At 32.0% G+C, this 19,556-nt stretch overlaps 5 non-coding genes across 5 annotated transcripts; all 5 read left to right on the forward strand.

The window, feature by feature from the left end:
• The first annotated feature begins 2,111 nt into the window (after positions 1 to 2,111).
• Positions 2,112 to 2,183, forward strand: TRNAP-UGG (transfer RNA proline (anticodon UGG)). The gene has a single exon. It is a non-coding gene; the product is annotated as a tRNA-Pro (tRNA).
• Positions 2,184 to 4,342: 2,159 nt separating this feature from the next.
• TRNAP-UGG (transfer RNA proline (anticodon UGG)) lies at positions 4,343 to 4,414 on the forward strand. Its single transcript has one exon. It is a non-coding gene; the product is annotated as a tRNA-Pro (tRNA).
• A 2,622-nt stretch (positions 4,415 to 7,036) lies between these two features.
• TRNAP-UGG (transfer RNA proline (anticodon UGG)) lies at positions 7,037 to 7,108 on the forward strand. Its single transcript has one exon. It is a non-coding gene; the product is annotated as a tRNA-Pro (tRNA).
• A 2,158-nt stretch (positions 7,109 to 9,266) lies between these two features.
• On the forward strand, positions 9,267 to 9,338 carry TRNAP-UGG (transfer RNA proline (anticodon UGG)). The gene has a single exon. It is a non-coding gene; the product is annotated as a tRNA-Pro (tRNA).
• A 2,157-nt stretch (positions 9,339 to 11,495) lies between these two features.
• On the forward strand, positions 11,496 to 11,567 carry TRNAP-UGG (transfer RNA proline (anticodon UGG)). The gene has a single exon. It is a non-coding gene; the product is annotated as a tRNA-Pro (tRNA).
• The last annotated feature ends 7,989 nt before the right edge of the window (positions 11,568 to 19,556 follow it).

Below are 19,556 nucleotides of genomic sequence, written 5' to 3' on the forward strand. Positions count from 1 at the left end.
ATATCTGATTTTCTCAATTGGCTAAGTCAATAGCATCAATTGAGTTTTGTTTTTGCCATACTCCCAATAGAATTTGTACATACTTATGAATCTTGCCTTCATCATTTTCAATTGCCTTTCTTCTATTTATGCATGATTTACACATAGCTTTTGACAAGTCTTGGGTTTTATCGATCAGACAAGTCCAAACTCTGTAGCCATTTTTAAATCTTGTCACTGCACTTTCCAAATAAGCACACAAAGAAAACTATCAATAGAATCTTACGGAAACATTTTAGTTGTTCTAAAAATAAGAGCATACTTATTCAAATTTCAACTGTATTGTGGTATATTAGGAAAACTGCAGGTTCCCTACTGTCTAGATAGCTTTGAATGTTTTAAAAGAATAGTCTCATTTTGAAACACAAAAAGTTCAAAAATGAAAGTGCAAGGTTTTTTTTGCCTTTCTTCTGTGTCTGGAAGCATGATTTGTACATTGCATATGACAAGTCTTTAGCTTCGTCCATGAGAGAAGTCCAAACTCTGTAGGCACTCACAAATCTTGTCCCTGCACTTTTCCTATATGCATACTTAGAAAACTATCTACTGGACCATAAGGAAATATTTTATTTATTCTACAAATTCATTTTTACATAAATGTATATGGTGTTTTTAAAAACAAAAAGCTATTTTCTTTAAATCAATTGAAAAATCAATAGAAAAATGTTCAGGTAGGTGGCTTGTTGGTCTAGGGTTATGATTCTCGCTTAGGGTGTGAGAGGTCCCGGGTTCAAATCATGGACGAGGCCAAATTTTCAGAATCTTTGACATAGTTCCATTATCTTATTGAAGTCAATTTCCTGAGTAAAATCTTCAACTGAATATTATTTTTTAAAAACTCACAAAATAGATTGGATTTACTTATTTGCACAATTGAATTTTGTTTTTTGTCAAACTGCTAAAATTATTTGTAATTACTTACCTGCACATAGCATGTGACATGTCTTGGGTTTTATCCATCAGAAAAACTCTGCTGGGCATCATAAAACTTTGCACAGCAATTTCCAAGCAAGTATACTTAGAAAAATTTTGACTATTAGGAAATATTTTATTTATGATAATATTTCCTCCTTGTATACATTAGTGACTGCTTTAAAAGAATACCATTTTCACATAAAAACAGTTAAGAAATCAAATAAAACATGCTTACTTATGACTCTCACTTTGGGTGCGAGAGGTCCCGGGTTCAAATCCTCGACGAGCCCAACTTTTCAGATTTTTTTACATGGTTCCATTATCTTATTGAAGTCAATTTCCTGAGTGAATTTCAACTGAATGTTGTTTTTCAAAACTCTCAAAATAGATTGGATTTACTTATTTGCACAATTGAATTTTGTTTTTTGTCAAACTGCTAAAATTATTTGTAAGTACTTATCTGCACATAGCATGTGACATGTCTTGGGTTTTATCCATCAGAAAAACTCTGCAGGCATCATAAAACTTTGCACAGCAATTTCCAAGCAAGTATACTTCGAAAAATATTTACTATTAGGAAATATTTCATTTATTCTAATATTTCCACCTTGTATACATTAGTGACTACTTTAAAATAATACAATTTTCACATAAAAACAGTTAAGAAATCAAATTAAACATGCTTACTTGATGACTCTATGATTCTCACTTTGGGTGCAAGAGGTCACGGGTTCAAATCCCGGACAAGCCCAAATTTTTAGATACTTTGACATGGTTCCATTATCTTATTGAAGTCAATTTCCAGAGTGAATTTCAACTGAATTTTGTTTTTTCAAAACTCTCAAAATAGATTGGATTTACTTATTTGCAGAATTGAATTTTGATTTTTGTCAAACTGCTAAAATTATTTGTAAGTACTTATCTGCACATAGCATGTGACATGTCTTGGGTTTTATCCATCAGAAAAACTCTGCTGGGCATCATAAAACTTTGTACAGCAATTTCCAAGCAAGTATACTTAGAAAAATATTGACTATTAGGAAACATTTTATTTATGCTAATATTTCCTCCTTGTATACATTAGTGACTGCTTTAAAAGAATACCATTTTCACATAAAAACAGTTAAGAAATCAAATAAACCACACTTATTTCAGTTGGCTCGTTGGTCTAGGGGTATGATTCTCGCTTTGGGTGCGAGAGGTCCCGGGTTCAAATCCCGGACGAGCCCTCTATTTCTTTTGTACAGTACATCTCATGGTTTATATATATCTGATTTTCTCAATTGGCTAAGTCAATAGCATCAACTGAGTTTTGTTTTTGCCATACTCCCAATAGAATTTGTACATACTTATGAATCTTGCCTTCATCATTTTTCAATTGCCTTTCTTCTATTTATGCATGATTTACACATAGCTTTTGACAAGTCTTGGGTTTTATCGATCAGACAAGTCCAAACTCTGTAGCCATTTTTAAATCTTGTCACTGCTCTTTCCAAATAAGCACACAAAGAAAACTATCAATAGAATCTTACGGAAACATTTTAGTTGTTCTAAAAATAAGAGCATACTTATTCAAATTTCAACTGTATTGTGGTATATTAGGAAAACTGCAGGTTCCCTACTGTCTAGATAGCTTTGAATGTTTTAAAAGAATAGTCTCATTTTGAAACACAAAAAGTTCAAAAATGAAAGTGCAAGGTTTTCTTTTGCCTTTCTTCTGTGTCTGGAAGCATGATTTGAACATTGCATATGACAAGTCTTTAGCTTCGTCCATGAGAGAAGTCCAAACTCTGTAGGCACTCACAAATCTTGTCCCTGCACTTTTCCTATATGCATACTTAGAAAACTATCTACTGGACCATAAGGAAATATTTTATTTATTCTACAAATTCATTTTTACATAAATGTATATGGTGTTTTTAAAAACAAAAAGCTATTTTCTTTAAATCAATTGAAAAATCAATAGAAAAATGGTCAGGTAGGTGGCTTGTTGGTCTAGGGTTATGATTCTCGCTTAGGGTTGCGAGAGGTCCCAGGTTCAAATCGTGGACGAGCCCAAATTTTCAGATTCTTTGACATGGTTCCATTATCTTATTGAAGTCAATTTCCTGAGTGAATTTCAACTGAATTTTGTTTTTTCAAAACTCTCAAAATAGATTGGATTTACTTATTTGCACAATTGAATTTTGTTTTATGTCAAACTGCTAATATTATTTGTAAGTACTTATCTGCACATAGCATGTGACATGTCTTGGGTTTTATCCATCAGAAAAACTCTGCTGGGCATCATAAAACTTTGCACAGCAATTTCCAAGCAGGTATACTTAGAAAAATATTGACTATTAGGAAATATTTTATTTATGATAATATTTCCTCCTTTAATACATTAGTGACTGCTTTAAAAGAATACAATTTTCACATAAAAACAGTTAAGAAATCAAATAAAATGTGCTTACTTGATGATTCTATGACTCTCACTTTGGGTGCGAGAGGTCCCGCGTTCAAATCCTGGACGAGCCCAACTTTTCAGATTCTTTGACATGGTTCCATTATCTTATTGAAGTCAATTTCCTGAGTGAATTTCAACTGAATGTTGTTTTTTCAAAACTCTCAAAATAGATTGGATTTACTTATTTGCACAATTGAATTTTGTTTTTTGTCAAACTGCTAAAATTATTTGTAAGTACTTATGTGCACATAGCATGTGACATGTCTTGGGTTTTATCCATCAGAAAAACTCTGCAGGCATCATAAAACTTTGCACAGCAATTTCCAAGCAAGTATACTTCGAAAAATATTTACTATTAGGAAATATTTCATTTATTCTAATATTTCCACCTTGTATACATTAGTGACTACTTTAAAATAATACAATTTTCACATAAAAACAGTTAAGAAATCAAATTAAACCTGCTTACTTGATGACTCTATGATTCTCACTTTGGGTGCAAGAGGTCACGGGTTCAAATCCCGGACAAGCCCAAATTTTTAGATACTTTGACATGGTTCCATTATCTTATTGAAGTCAATTTCCAGAGTGAATTTCAACTGAATTTTGTTTTTTCAAAACTCTCAAAATAGATTGGATTTACTTATTTGCAGAATTGAATTTTGATTTTTGTCAAACTGCTAAAATTATTTGTAAGTACTTATCTGCACATAGCATGTGACATGTCTTGGGTTTTATCCATCAGAAAAACTCTGCTGGGCATCATAAAACTTTGTACAGCAATTTCCAAGCAAGTATACTTAGAAAAATATTGACTATTAGGAAATATTTTATTTATGCTAATATTTCCTCCTTGTATACATTAGTGACTGCTTTAAAAGAATACCATTTTCACATAGAAACAGTTAAGAAATCAAATAAACCACACTTATTTCAGTTGGCTCGTTGGTCTAGGGGTATGATTCTCGCTTTGGGTGCGAGAGGTCCCGGGTTCAAATCCCGGACGAGCCCTCTATTTCTTTTGTACAGTACATCTCATGGTTTATATATATCTTATTTTCTCAATTGGCTAAGTCAATAGCATCAACTGAGTTTTGTTTTTGCCATACTCCCAATAGAATTTGTACATACTTATGAATCTTGCCTTCATCATTTTTCAATTGCCTCTCTTCTATTTATGCATGATTTACACATAGCTTTTGACAAGTCTTGGGTTTTATCGATCAGACAAGTCCAAACTCTGTAGCCATTTTTAAATCTTGTCACTGCACTTTCCAAATAAGCACACAAAGAAAACTATCAATAGAATCTTACGGAAACATTTTAGTTGTTCTAAAAATAAGAGCATACTTATTCAAATTTCAACTGTATTGTGGTATATTAGGAAAACTGCAGGTTCCCTACTGTCTAGATAGCTTTGAATGTTTTAAAAGAATAGTCTCATTTTGAAACACAAAAAGTTCAAAAATGAAAGTGCAAGGTTTTCTTTTGCCTTTCTTCTGTGTCTGGAAGCATGATTTGAACATTGCATATGACAAGTCTTTAGCTTCGTCCATGAGAGAAGTCCAAACTCTGTAGGCACTCACAAATCTTGTCCCTGCACTTTTCCTATATGCATACTTAGAAAACTATCTACTGGACCATAAGGAAATATTTTATTTATTCTACAAATTCATTTTTACATAAATGTATATGGTGTTTTTAAAAACAAAAAGCTATTTTCTTTAAATCAATTGAAAAATCAATAGAAAAATGGTCAGGTAGGTGGCTTGTTGGTCTAGGGTTATGATTCTCGCTTATGGTTGCGAGAGGTCCCAGGTTCAAATCGTGGACGAGCCCAAATTTTCAGATTCTTTGACATGGTTCCATTATCTTATTGAAGTCAATTTCCTGAGTGAATTTCAACTGAATTTTGTTTTTTCAAAACTCTCAAAATAGATTGGATTTACTTATTTGCACAATTGAATTTTGTTTTATGTCAAACTGCTAATATTATTTGTAAGTACTTATCTGCACATAGCATGTGACATGTCTTGGGTTTTATCCATCAGAAAAACTCTGCTGGGCATCATAAAACTTTGCACAGCAATTTCCAAGCAGGTATACTTAGAAAAATATTGACTATTAGGAAATATTTTATTTATGATAATATTTCCTCCTTTAATACATTAGTGACTGCTTTAAAAGAATACAATTTTCACATAAAAACAGTTAAGAAATCAAATAAAATGTGCTTACTTGATGATTCTATGACTCTCACTTTGGGTGCGAGAGGTCCCGCGTTCAAATCCTGGACGAGCCCAACTTTTCAGATTCTTTGACATGGTTCCATTATCTTATTGAAGTCAATTTCCTGAGTGAATTTCAACTGAATGTTGTTTTTTCAAAACTCTCAAAATAGATTGGATTTACTTATTTGCACAATTGAATTTTGTTTTTTGTCAAACTGCTAAAATTATTTGTAAGTACTTATGTGCACATAGCATGTGACATGTCTTGGGTTTTATCCATCAGAAAAACTCTGCAGGCATCATAAAACTTTGCACAGCAATTTCCAAGCAAGTATACTTCGAAAAATATTTACTATTAGGAAATATTTCATTTATTCTAATATTTCCACCTTGTATACATTAGTGACTACTTTAAAATAATACAATTTTCACATAAAAACAGTTAAGAAATCAAATTAAACCTGCTTACTTGATGACTCTATGATTCTCACTTTGGGTGCAAGAGGTCACGGGTTCAAATCCCGGACAAGCCCAAATTTTTAGATACTTTGACATGGTTCCATTATCTTATTGAATTCAATTTCCAGAGTGAATTTCAACTGAATTTTGTTTTTTCAAAACTCTCAAAATAGATTGGATTTACTTATTTGCAGAATTGAATTTTGATTTTTGTCAAACTGCTAAAATTATTTGTAAGTACTTATCTGCACATAGCATGTGACATGTCTTGGGTTTTATCCATCAGAAAAACTCTGCTGGGCATCATAAAACTTTGTACAGCAATTTCCAAGCAAGTATACTTCGAAAATTATTTACTATTAGGAAATATTTCATTTATTCTAATATTTCCACCTTGTATACATTAGTGACTACTTTAAAATAATACAATTTTCACATAAAAACAGTTAAGAAATCAAATTAAACATGCTTACTTGATGACTCTATGATTCTCACTTCGGGTGCAAGAGGTCACGGGTTCAAATCCCGGACGAGCCCAAATTTTTAGATACTTAGACATGGTTCCATTATCTTATTGAATTCAATTTCCAGAGTGAATTTCAACTGAATGTTGTTGTTTCAAAACTCTCAAAATAGATTGGATTTACTTATTTGCACAATTGAATTTTGTTTTTTGTCAAACTGCTAAAATTATTTGTAAGTACTTATCTGCACATAGCATGTGACATGTCTTGGGTTTTATCCATCAGAAAAACTCTGCTGGGCATCATAAAACTTTGCACAGCAATTTCCAAGCAAGTATACTTAGAAAAATATTGACTATTAGGAAATATTTTATTTATGCTAATATTTCCTCCTTGTATACATTAGTGACTGCTTTAAAAGAATACCATTTTCACATAGAAACAGTTAAGAAATCAAATAAACCACACTTATTTCAGTTGGCTCGTTGGTCTAGGGGTATGATTCTCGCTTTGGGTGCGAGAGGTCCCGGGTTCAAATCCCGGACGAGCCCTCTATTTCTTTTGTACAGTACATCTCATGGTTTATATATATCTTATTTTCTCAATTGGCTAAGTCAATAGCATCAACTGAGTTTTGTTTTTGCCATACTCCCAATAGAATTTGTACATACTTATGAATCTTGCCTTCATCATTTTTCAATTGCCTCTCTTCTATTTATGCATGATTTACACATAGCTTTTGACAAGTCTTGGGTTTTATCGATCAGACAAGTCCAAACTCTGTAGCCATTTTTAAATCTTGTCACTGCACTTTCCAAATAAGCACACAAAGAAAACTATCAATAGAATCTTACGGAAACATTTTAGTTGTTCTAAAAATAAGAGCATACTTATTCAAATTTCAACTGTATTGTGGTATATTAGGAAAACTGCAGGTTCCCTACTGTCTAGATAGCTTTGAATGTTTTAAAAGAATAGTCTCATTTTGAAACACAAAAAGTTCAAAAATGAAAGTGCAAGGTTTTCTTTTGCCTTTCTTCTGTGTCTGGAAGCATGATTTGTACATTGCATATGACAAGTCTTTAGCTTCGTCCATGAGAGAAGTCCAAACTCTGTAGGCACTCACAAATCTTGTCCCTGCACTTTTCCTATATGCATACTTAGAAAACTATCTACTGGACCATAAGGAAATATTTTATTTATTCTACAAATTCATTTTTACATAAATGTATATGGTGTTTTTAAAAACAAAAAGCTATTTTCTTTAAATCAATTGAAAAATCAATAGAAAAATGGTCAGGTAGGTGGCTTGTTGGTCTAGGGTTATGATTCTCGCTTAGGGTTGCGAGAGGTCCCAGGTTCAAATCGTGGACGAGCCCAAATTTTCAGATTCTTTGACATGGTTCCATTATCTTATTGAAGTCAATTTCCTGAGTGAATTTCAACTGAATTTTGTTTTTTCAAAACTCTCAAAATAGATTGGATTTACTTATTTGCAGAATTGAATTTTGTTTTATGTCAAACTGCTAATATTATTTGTAAGTACTTATCTGCACATAGCATGTGACATGTCTTGGGTTTTATCCATCAGAAAAACTCTGCTGGGCATCATAAAACTTTGCACAGCAATTTCCAAGCAGGTATACTTAGAAAAATATTGACTATTAGGAAATATTTTATTTATGATAATATTTCCTCCTTTTATACATTAGTGACTGCTTTAAAAGAATACAATTTTCACATAAAAACAGTTAAGAAATCAAATAAAATGTGCTTACTTGATGATTCTATGACTCTCACTTTGGGTGCGAGAGGTCCCGGGTTCAAATCCTGGACGAGCCCAACTTTTCAGATTCTTTGACATGGTTCCATTATCTTATTGAAGTCAATTTCCTGAGTGAATTTCAACTGAATGTTGTTTTTTCAAAACTCTCAAAATAGATTGGATTTACTTATTTGCACAATTGAATTTTGTTTTTTGTCAAACTGCTAAAATTATTTGTAAGTACTTATCTGCACATAGCATGTGACATGTCTTGGGTTTTATCCATCAGAAAAACTCTGCAGGCATCATAAAACTTTGCACAGCAATTTCCAAGCAAGTATACTTCGAAAAATATTTACTATTAGGAAATATTTCATTTATTCTAATATTTCCACCTTGTATACATTAGTGACTACTTTAAAATAATACAATTTTCACATAAAAACAGTTAAGAAATCAAATTAAACATGCTTACTTGATGACTCTATGATTCTCACTTTGGGTGCAAGAGGTCACGGGTTCAAATCCCGGACAAGCCCAAATTTTTAGATACTTTGACATGGTTCCATTATCTTATTGAAGTCAATTTCCAGAGTGAATTTCAACTGAATTTTGTTTTTTCAAAACTCTCAAAATAGATTGGATTTACTTATTTGCAGAATTGAATTTTGATTTTTGTCAAACTGCTAAAATTATTTGTAAGTACTTATCTGCACATAGCATGTGACATGTCTTGGGTTTTATCCATCAGAAAAACTCTGCTGGGCATCATAAAACTTTGTACAGCAATTTCCAAGCAAGTATACTTAGAAAAATATTGACTATTAGGAAATATTTTATTTATGCTAATATTTCCTCCTTGTATACATTAGTGACTGCTTTAAAAGAATACCATTTTCACATAAAATAGTTAAGAAATCAAATAAACCACACTTATTTCAGTTGGCTCGTTGGTCTAGGGGTATGATTCTTGCTTTGGGTGCGAGAGGTCCCGGGTTCAAATCCCGGACGAGCCCTCTATTTCTTTTTTACAGTACATCTCATGGTTTATATATATCTGATTTTCTCAATTGGCTAAGTCAATAGCATCAACTGAGTTTTGTTTTTGCCATACTCCCAATAGAATTTGTACATACTTATGAATCTTGCCTTCATCATTTTTCAATTGCCTTTCTTCTATTTATGCATGATTTACACATAGCTTTTGACAAGTCTTGGGTTTTATCGATCAGAAAAGTCCAAACTCTGTAGCCATTTTTAAATCTTGTCACTGCACTTTCCAAATAAGCACACAAAGAAAACTATCAATAGAATCTTACGGAAACATTTTAGTTGTTCTAAAAATAAGAGCATACTTATTCAAATTTCAACTGTATTGTGGTATATTAGGAAAACTGCAGGCTCCCTACTGTCTAGATAGCTTTGAATGTTTTAAAAGAATAGTCTCATTTTGAAACACAAAAAGTTCAAAAATGAAAGTGCAAGGTTTTCTTTTGCCTTTCTTCTGTGTCTGGAGCATGATTTGTACATTGCATATGACAAGTCTTTAGCTTCGTCCATGAGAGAAGTCCAAACTCTGTAGGCACTCACAAATCTTGTCCCTGCACTTTTCCTATATGCATACTTAGAAAACTATCTACTGGACCATAAGGAAATATTTTATTTATTCTACAAATTCATTTTTACATAAATGTATATGGTGTTTTTAAAAACAAAAAGCTATTTTCTTTAAATCAATTGAAAAATCAATAGAAAAATGGTCAGGTAGGTGGCTTGTTGGTCTAGGGTTATGATTCTCGCTTAGGGTTGCGAGAGGTCCCAGGTTCAAATCGTGGACGAGCCCAAATTTTCAGATTCTTTGACATGGTTCCATTATCTTATTGAAGTCAATTTCCTGAGTGAATTTCAACTGAATTTTGTTTTTTCAAAACTCTCAAAATAGATTGGATTTACTTATTTGCAGAATTGAATTTTGTTTTATGTCAAACTGCTAATATTATTTGTAAGTACTTATCTGCACATAGCATGTGACATGTCTTGGGTTTTATCCATCAGAAAAACTCTGCTGGGCATCATAAAACTTTGCACAGCAATTTCCAAGCAGGTATACTTAGAAAAATATTGACTATTAGGAAATATTTTATTTATGATAATATTTCCTCCTTTTATACATTAGTGACTGCTTTAAAAGAATACAATTTTCACATAAAAACAGTTAAGAAATCAAATAAAATGTGCTTACTTGATGATTCTATGACTCTCACTTTGGGTGCGAGAGGTCCCGGGTTCAAATCCTGGACGAGCCCAACTTTTCAGATTCTTTGACATGGTTCCATTATCTTATTGAAGTCAATTTCCTGAGTGAATTTCAACTGAATGTTGTTTTTTCAAAACTCTCAAAATAGATTGGATTTACTTATTTGCACAATTGAATTTTGTTTTTTGTCAAACTGCTAAAATTATTTGTAAGTACTTATCTGCACATAGCATGTGACATGTCTTGGGTTTTATCCATCAGAAAAACTCTGCAGGCATCATAAAACTTTGCACAGCAATTTCCAAGCAAGTATACTTCGAAAAATATTTACTATTAGGAAATATTTCATTTATTCTAATATTTCCACCTTGTATACATTAGTGACTACTTTAAAATAATACAATTTTCACATAAAAACAGTTAAGAAATCAAATTAAACATGCTTACTTGATGACTCTATGATTCTCACTTTGGGTGCAAGAGGTCACGGGTTCAAATCCCGGACAAGCCCAAATTTTTAGATACTTTGACATGGTTCCATTATCTTATTGAAGTCAATTTCCAGAGTGAATTTCAACTGAATTTTGTTTTTTCAAAACTCTCAAAATAGATTGGATTTACTTATTTGCAGAATTGAATTTTGATTTTTGTCAAACTGCTAAAATTATTTGTAAGTACTTATCTGCACATAGCATGTGACATGTCTTGGGTTTTATCCATCAGAAAAACTCTGCTGGGCATCATAAAACTTTGTACAGCAATTTCCAAGCAAGTATACTTAGAAAAATATTGACTATTAGGAAATATTTTATTTATGCTAATATTTCCTCCTTGTATACATTAGTGACTGCTTTAAAAGAATACCATTTTCACATAAAATAGTTAAGAAATCAAATAAACCACACTTATTTCAGTTGGCTCGTTGGTCTAGGGGTATGATTCTTGCTTTGGGTGCGAGAGGTCCCGGGTTCAAATCCCGGACGAGCCCTCTATTTCTTTTTTACAGTACATCTCATGGTTTATATATATCTTATTTTCTCAATTGGCTAAGTCAATAGCATCAACTGAGTTTTGTTTTTGCCATACTCCCAATAGAATTTGTACATACTTATGAATCTTGCCTTCATCATTTTTCAATTGCCTTTCTTCTATTTATGCATGATTTACACATAGCTTTTGACAAGTCTTGGGTTTTATCGATCAGAAAAGTCCAAACTCTGTAGCCATTTTTAAATCTTGTCACTGCACTTTCCAAATAAGCACACAAAGAAAACTATCAATAGAATCTTACGGAAACATTTTAGTTGTTCTAAAAATAAGAGCATACTTATTCAAATTTCAACTGTATTGTGGTATATTAGGAAAACTGCAGGTTCCCTACTGTCTAGATAGCTTTGAATGTTTTAAAAGAATAGTCTCATTTTGAAACACAAAAAGTTCAAAAATGAAAGTGCAAGGTTTTCTTTTGCCTTTCTTCTGTGTCTGGAGCATGATTTGTACATTGCATATGACAAGTCTTTAGCTTCGTCCATGAGAGAAGTCCAAACTCTGTAGGCACTCACAAATCTTGTCCCTGCACTTTTCCTATATGCATACTTAGAAAACTATCTACTGGACCATAAGGAAATATTTTATTTATTCTACAAATTCATTTTTACATAAATGTATATGGTGTTTTTAAAAACAAAAAGCTATTTTCTTTAAATCAATTGAAAAATCAATAGAAAAATGATCAGGTAGGTGGCTTGTTGGTCTAGGGTTATGATTCTCGCTTAGGGTTGCGAGAGGTCCCAGGTTCAAATCGTGGACGAGCCCAAATTTTCAGATTGTTTGACATGGTTCCATTATCTTATTGAAGTCAATTTCCTGAGTGAATTTCAACTGAATTTTGTTTTTTCAAAACTCTCAAAATAGATTGGATTTACTTATTTGCAGAATTGAATTTTGTTTTATGTCAAACTGCTAATATTATTTGTAAGTACTTATCTGCACATAGCATGTGACATGTCTTGGGTTTTATCCATCAGAAAAACTCTGCTGGGCATCATAAAACTTTGCACAGCAATTTCCAAGCAGGTATACTTAGAAAAATATTGACTATTAGGAAATATTTTATTTATGATAATATTTCCTCCTTTTATACATTAGTGACTGCTTTAAAAGAATACAATTTTCACATAAAAACAGTTAAGAAATCAAATAAAATGTGCTTACTTGATGATTCTATGACTCTCACTTTGGGTGCGAGAGGTCCCGGGTTCAAATCCTGGACGAGCCCAACTTTTCAGATTCTTTGACATGGTTCCATTATCTTATTGAAGTCAATTTCCTGAGTGAATTTCAACTGAATGTTGTTTTTTCAAAACTCTCAAAATAGATTGGATTTACTTATTTGCACAATTGAATTTTGTTTTTTGTCAAACTGCTAAAATTATTTGTAAGTACTTATCTGCACATAGCATGTGACATGTCTTGGGTTTTATCCATCAGAAAAACTCTGCAGGCATCATAAAACTTTGCACAGCAAATTCCAAGCAAGTATACTTCGAAAAATATTTACTATTAGGAAATATTTCATTTATTCTAATATTTCCACCTTGTATACATTAGTGACTACTCTAAAATAATACAATTTTCACATAAAAACAGTTAAGAAATCAAATTAAACATGCTTACTTGATGACTCTATGATTCTCACTTTGGGTGCAAGAGGTCACGGGTTCAAATCCCGGACGAGCCCACATTTTTAGATACTTTGACATGGTTCCATTATCTTATTGAAGTCAATTTCCAGAGTGAATTTCAACTGAATTTTGTTTTTTCAAAACTCTCAAAATAGATTGGATTTACTTATTTGCAGAATTGAATTTTGATTTTTGTCAAACTGCTAAAATTATTTGTAAGTACTTATCTGCACATAGCATGTGACATGTCTTGGGTTTTATCCATCAGAAAAACTCTGCTGGGCATCATAAAACTTTGTACAGCAATTTCCAAGCAAGTATACTTAGAAAAATATTGACTATTAGGAAATATTTTATTTATGCTAATATTTCCTCCTTGTATACATTAGTGACTGCTTTAAAAGAATACCATTTTCACATAAAATAGTTAAGAAATCAAATTAAACAGGCTTATTTCAGTTGGCTCGTTGGTCTAGGGGTATGATTCTCGCTTTGGTTGCGAGAGGTCAATGGTTCAAATCCTGGATGAGCCCTCTATTTCTTTTGTACGGTGCATCTCATGGTTTATATAGATCTTCTTTTCTCAATTGGCTAAGTCAATAGCATCAACTGAGTTTTGTTTTTGCCATACTCCCAATAGAATTTGTAAATACTTATGAATCTTGCCTTCATCATTTTTCAATTGCCTTTCTTCTATTTATGCATGATTTACACATAGCTTTTGACAAGTCTTGGGTTTTTGTCGATCAGACAAGTCCAAACTCTGTAGCCATTTTTAAATCTTGTCACTGCACTTTCCAAATAAGCACACAAAGAAAACTATCAATAGAATCTTACGGAAACATTTTAGTTATTCTAAAAATAGGAGCATACTTATTGAAATTTCAACTGTATTGTGGAATATTAGGAAAACTGCAGGTTCCCTACTGTCTAGATAGCTTTGAATGTTTTAAAAGAATAGTCTCATTTTGAAACACAAAAAGTTCAAAAATGAAATTGCAAGGTTTTCTTTGGCCTTTCTTCTGTGTCTGGAAGCATGATTTGTACATTGCATATGACAAGTCTTTAGCTTCGTCCATGAGAGAAGTCCAAACTCTGTAGGCACTCACAAATCTTGTCCCTGCACTTTTCCTATATGCATACTTAGAAAACTATCTACTGGACCATAAGGAAATATTTTATTTATTCTACAAATTCATTTTTACATAAATGTATATGGTGTTTTTAAAAACAAAAAGCTATTTTCTTTAAATCAATTGAAAAATCAATAGAAAAATGGTCAGGTAGGTGGCTTGTTGGTCTAGGGTTATGATTCTCGCTTAGGGTTGCGAGAGGTCCCAGGTTCAAATCGTGGACGAGCCCAAATTTTCAGATTCTTTGACATGGTTCCATTATCTTATTGAAGTCAATTTCCTGAGTGAATTTCAACTGAATTTTGTTTTTTCAAAACTCTCAAAATAGATTGGATTTACTTATTTGCAGAATTGAATTTTGTTTTATGTCAAACTGCTAATATTATTTGTAAGTACTTATCTGCACATAGCATGTGACATGTCTTGGGTTTTATCCATCAGAAAAACTCTGCTGGGCATCATAAAACTTTGCACAGCAATTTCCAAGCAGGTATACTTAGAAAAATATTGACTATTAGGAAATATTTTATTTATGATAATATTTCCTCCTTTTATACATTAGTGACTGCTTTAAAAGAATACAATTTTCACATAAAAACAGTTAAGAAATCAAATAAAATGTGCTTACTTGATGATTCTATGACTCTCACTTTGGGTGCGAGAGGTCCCGGGTTCAAATCCTGGACGAGCCCAACTTTTCAGATTCTTTGACATGGTTCCATTATCTTATTGAAGTCAATTTCCTGAGTGAATTTCAACTGAATGTTGTTTTTTCAAAACTCTCAAAATAGATTGGATTTACTTATTTGCACAATTGAATTTTGTTTTTTGTCAAACTGCTAAAATTATTTGTAAGTACTTATCTGCACATAGCATGTGACATGTCTTGGGTTTTATCCATCAGAAATCTCTGCTGGCATCATAAAACTTTGCACAGCAATTTCCAAGCAAGTATACTTAGAAAAATATTGACTATTAGGAAATATTTTATTTATGCTAATATTTCCACCTTGTATACATTAGTGACTGCTTTAAAAGAATACCATTTTCACTTAAAAACAGTTAAGAAATCAAATAAAACATGCTTACTTGATGACTCTATGATTCTCACTTTGAGTGCGAGAGGTCATGGGTTCAAATCCTGGATGAGCCCAACTTTTCAGATTCTTTGACATGGTTCCATTATCTTTTTGAAGTCAATTTCCTGAGTGAATTTCAACTGAATGTTGTTTTTTCAAAACTCTCAATATAGATTGGATTTACTTATTTGCAGAATTGAATTTAGTTTTTTGTCGGACTGCTAAAATTATTTGTAAGTACTTATCTGAATAAAGCATGTGACATGTCTTGGGTTTTATCCATCAGAAAAACTCTGCTGGGCATCATAAAACTTTGCACAGCAATTTCCAAGTAAGTATTCTTAGAAAAATATTGACTATTAGGAAATATATTACTTATGCTAATATTTCTACCTTGTATACATTAGTGACTGCTTCAAAATAATACAATTTTCACATAAAAACAGTTAAGAAATCATATAAAACATGCTTACTTGAAGATTCTATGACTCTCACTTTGGGTGCGAGAGGTCCCGGGTTCAAATCCCGGACAAGCCCAAATTTTTAGATTCTTTGACATGGTTCCATTATCTTATTGAAGTCAATTTCCAGAGTGAATTTCAACTGAATGTTGTTTTTTCAAAACTCTCAAAATAGATTGGATATACTTATTTGCAGAATTGAATTTTGTTTTTTGTCAAACTGCTAATATTATTTGTAAGTACTTATCTGCACATAGCATGTGACATGTCTTGGGTTTTATCCATCAGAAAAACTCTGCTAGGCATCATAAAACTTTGCAGAGCAATTTCCAAGCAAGTATACTTAGAAAATATTGACTATTAGGAAATATTTTATTTATGCTAATATTTCCTCCTTGTATACATTAGTGACTACTTTAAAATAATACAATTTTCACATAAAATCAGTTAAGAAATCAAATTAAACATGCTTACTTGATGACTCTATGATTCTCACTTTGGGTGCGAGAGGTCCCTGGATCAAATCCTGGACGAGCCCAACTTTTCAGATTTTTTGACATGGTTCCATTATCTTATTGAAGTCAATTTCCTGAGTGAATTTCAACTGAATGTTGTTTTTTCAAAACTCTCAATATAGATTGGATTTACTTATTTGCAGAATTGAATTTTGTTTTTTGTCAGACTGCTAAAATTATTTGTAAGTACTTATCTGAATAAAGCATGTGACATGTCTTGGGTTTTATCCATCAGAAAAACTCTGCTGGGCATCATAAAACTTTGCACAGCAATTTCCAAGTAAGTATACTAAGAAAAATATTGACTATTAGGAAATATATTACTTATGCTAATATTTCTACCTTGTATACATTAGTGACTGCTTTAAAACAATACAATTTTCACATAAAAACAGTTAAGAAATCATATAAAACATGCTTACTTGAAGATTCTATGACTCTCACTTTGGGTGCGAGAGGTCCCGGGTTCAAATCCCGGACAAGCCCAAATTTTTAGATTCTTTGACATGGTTCCATTATCTTATTGAAGTCAATTTCCAGAGTGAATTTCAACTGAATGTTGTTTTTTCAAAACTCTCAAAATAGATTGGATTTACTTATTTGCAGAATTGAATTTTGTTTTTTGTCAAACTGCTAAAATTATTTGCAAGCACTTATCTGCACATAGCATGTGACATGTCTTGGGTTTCATCCATCAGAAAAACTCTGCTGGGCATCATAAAACTTTGCACAGCAGTTTCCAAGCAAGTATACTTGACTATTAGGAAATATTTTATTTATTCTAATATTTCCACCTTGTATACATTAGTGACTGCTTTAAAATAATACAATTTTCACATAAAAACAGTTAAGAAATCAAATAAAACATGCTTACTTGATGACTCTATGATTCTCACTTTGGGTGCGAGAGGTCACGGGTTCAAATCCCGGATGAGCCCAAATTTTTAGATACTTTGACATGGTTCCATTATCTTATTGAAGTCAATTTCCAGAGTGAATTTCAACTGAATGTTGTTTTTTCAAAACTCTCAAAATGGATTGGATTTACTTATTTGCAGAATTGAATTTTGTTTTTTGTCAAACTGCTAAAATTATTTGTAAGTACTTATCTGCACATAGCATGTGACATGTCTTGGGTTTTATCCATCAGAAAAATTCTGCTGGGCATTATAAAACTTTGCACAGCAATTTCCAAGCAAGTATACTTAGAAAAATATTGACTATTAGGAAATATTTTATTTATGCTAATATTTCCTCCTTGTATACATTAGTGACTGCTTTAAAAGAATACCATTTTCATATAAAATAGTTAAGAAATCAAATAAAACAGACTTATTTCAGTTGGCACATTGGTCTAGGGGTATGATTCTCGCTTTGGGTGCGAGAGGTCCCGGGTTCTTTTGTTTGGTACATCTCATGGTTTATATATATCTGATTTTCTCAATTGGCTAAGTCAATAGCATCAATTGAGTTTTGTTTTTGCCATACTCCCAATAGAATTTGTACATACTTATGAATCTTGCCTTCATCATTTTCAATTGCCTTTCTTCTATTTATGCATGATTTACACATAGCTTTTGACAAGTCTTGGGTTTTATCGATCAGACAAGTCCAAACTCTGTAGCCATTTTTAAATCTTGTCACTGCACTTTCCAAATAAGCACACAAAGAAAACTATCAATAGAATCTTACGGAAACATTTTAGTTGTTCTAAAAATAAGAGCATACTTATTCAAATTTCAACTGTATTGTGGTATATTAGGAAAACTGCAGGTTCCCTACTGTCTAGATAGCTTTGAATGTTTTAAAAGAATAGTCTCATTTTGAAACACAAAAAGTTCAAAAATGAAAGTGCAAGGTTTTTTTTGCCTTTCTTCTGTGTCTGGAAGCATGATTTGTACATTGCATATGACAAGTCTTTAGCTTCGTCCATGAGAGAAGTCCAAACTCTGTAGGCACTCACAAATCTTGTCCCTGCACTTTTCCTATATGCATACTTAGAAAACTATCTACTGGACCATAAAGAAATATTTTATTTATTCTACAAATTCATTTTTACATAAATGTATATGGTGTTTTTAAAAACAAAAAGCTATTTTCTTTAAATCAATTGAAAAATCAATAGAAAAATGTTCAGGTAGGTGGCTTGTTGGTCTAGGGTTATGATTCTCGCTTAGGGTGTGAGAGGTCCCGGGTTCAAATCATGGACGAGGCCAAATTTTCAGATTCTTTGACATAGTTCCATTATCTTATTGAAGTCAATTTCCTGAGTAAAATCTTCAACTGAATATTATTTTTTAAAAACTCACAAAATAGATTGGATTTACTTATTTGCACAATTGAATTTTGTTTTTTGTCAAACTGCTAAAATTATTTGTAATTACTTACCTGCACATAGCATGTGACATGTCTTGGGTTTTATCCATCAGAAAAACTCTGCTGGGCATCATAAAACTTTGCACAGCAATTTCCAAGCAAGTATACTTAGAAAAATTTTGACTATTAGGAAATATTTTATTTATGATAATATTTCCTCCTTGTATACATTAGTGACTGCTTTAAAAGAATACCATTTTCACATAAAAACAGTTAAGAAATCAAATAAAACATGCTTACTTGATGATTCTATGACTCTCACTTTGGGTGCGAGAGGTCCCGGGTTCAAATCCTCGACGAGCCCAACTTTTCAGATTTTTTGACATGGTTCCATTATCTTATTGAAGTCAATTTCCTGAGTGAATTTCAACTGAATGTTGTTTTTCAAAACTCTCAAAATAGATTGGATTTACTTATTTGCACAATTGAATTTTGTTTTTTGTCAAACTGCTAAAATTATTTGTAAGTACTTATCTGCACATAGCATTTGATATGTCTTGGGTTTTATCCATCAGAAAAACTCTGCTGGGCATCATAAAACTTTGCACAGCAATTTCCAAGCAAGTGTACTTAGAAAAATATTGACAATTAGGAAATATTTTATTTATTCTAATATTTCCACCTTGTATACATTAGTGACTGCTTTAAAATAATACAATTTTCACATAAAAACAGTTAAGAAATCAAATTAAACATGCTTACTTGATGACTCTATGATTCTCACTTTGG

The sequence above is a fragment of the Taudactylus pleione genome, unplaced genomic scaffold, assembly GCF_031769625.1.
Source record: "Taudactylus pleione unplaced genomic scaffold, aTauple2 ptg000317l, whole genome shotgun sequence".
Classification (NCBI taxonomy): domain Eukaryota; kingdom Metazoa; phylum Chordata; class Amphibia; order Anura; family Myobatrachidae; genus Taudactylus; species Taudactylus pleione.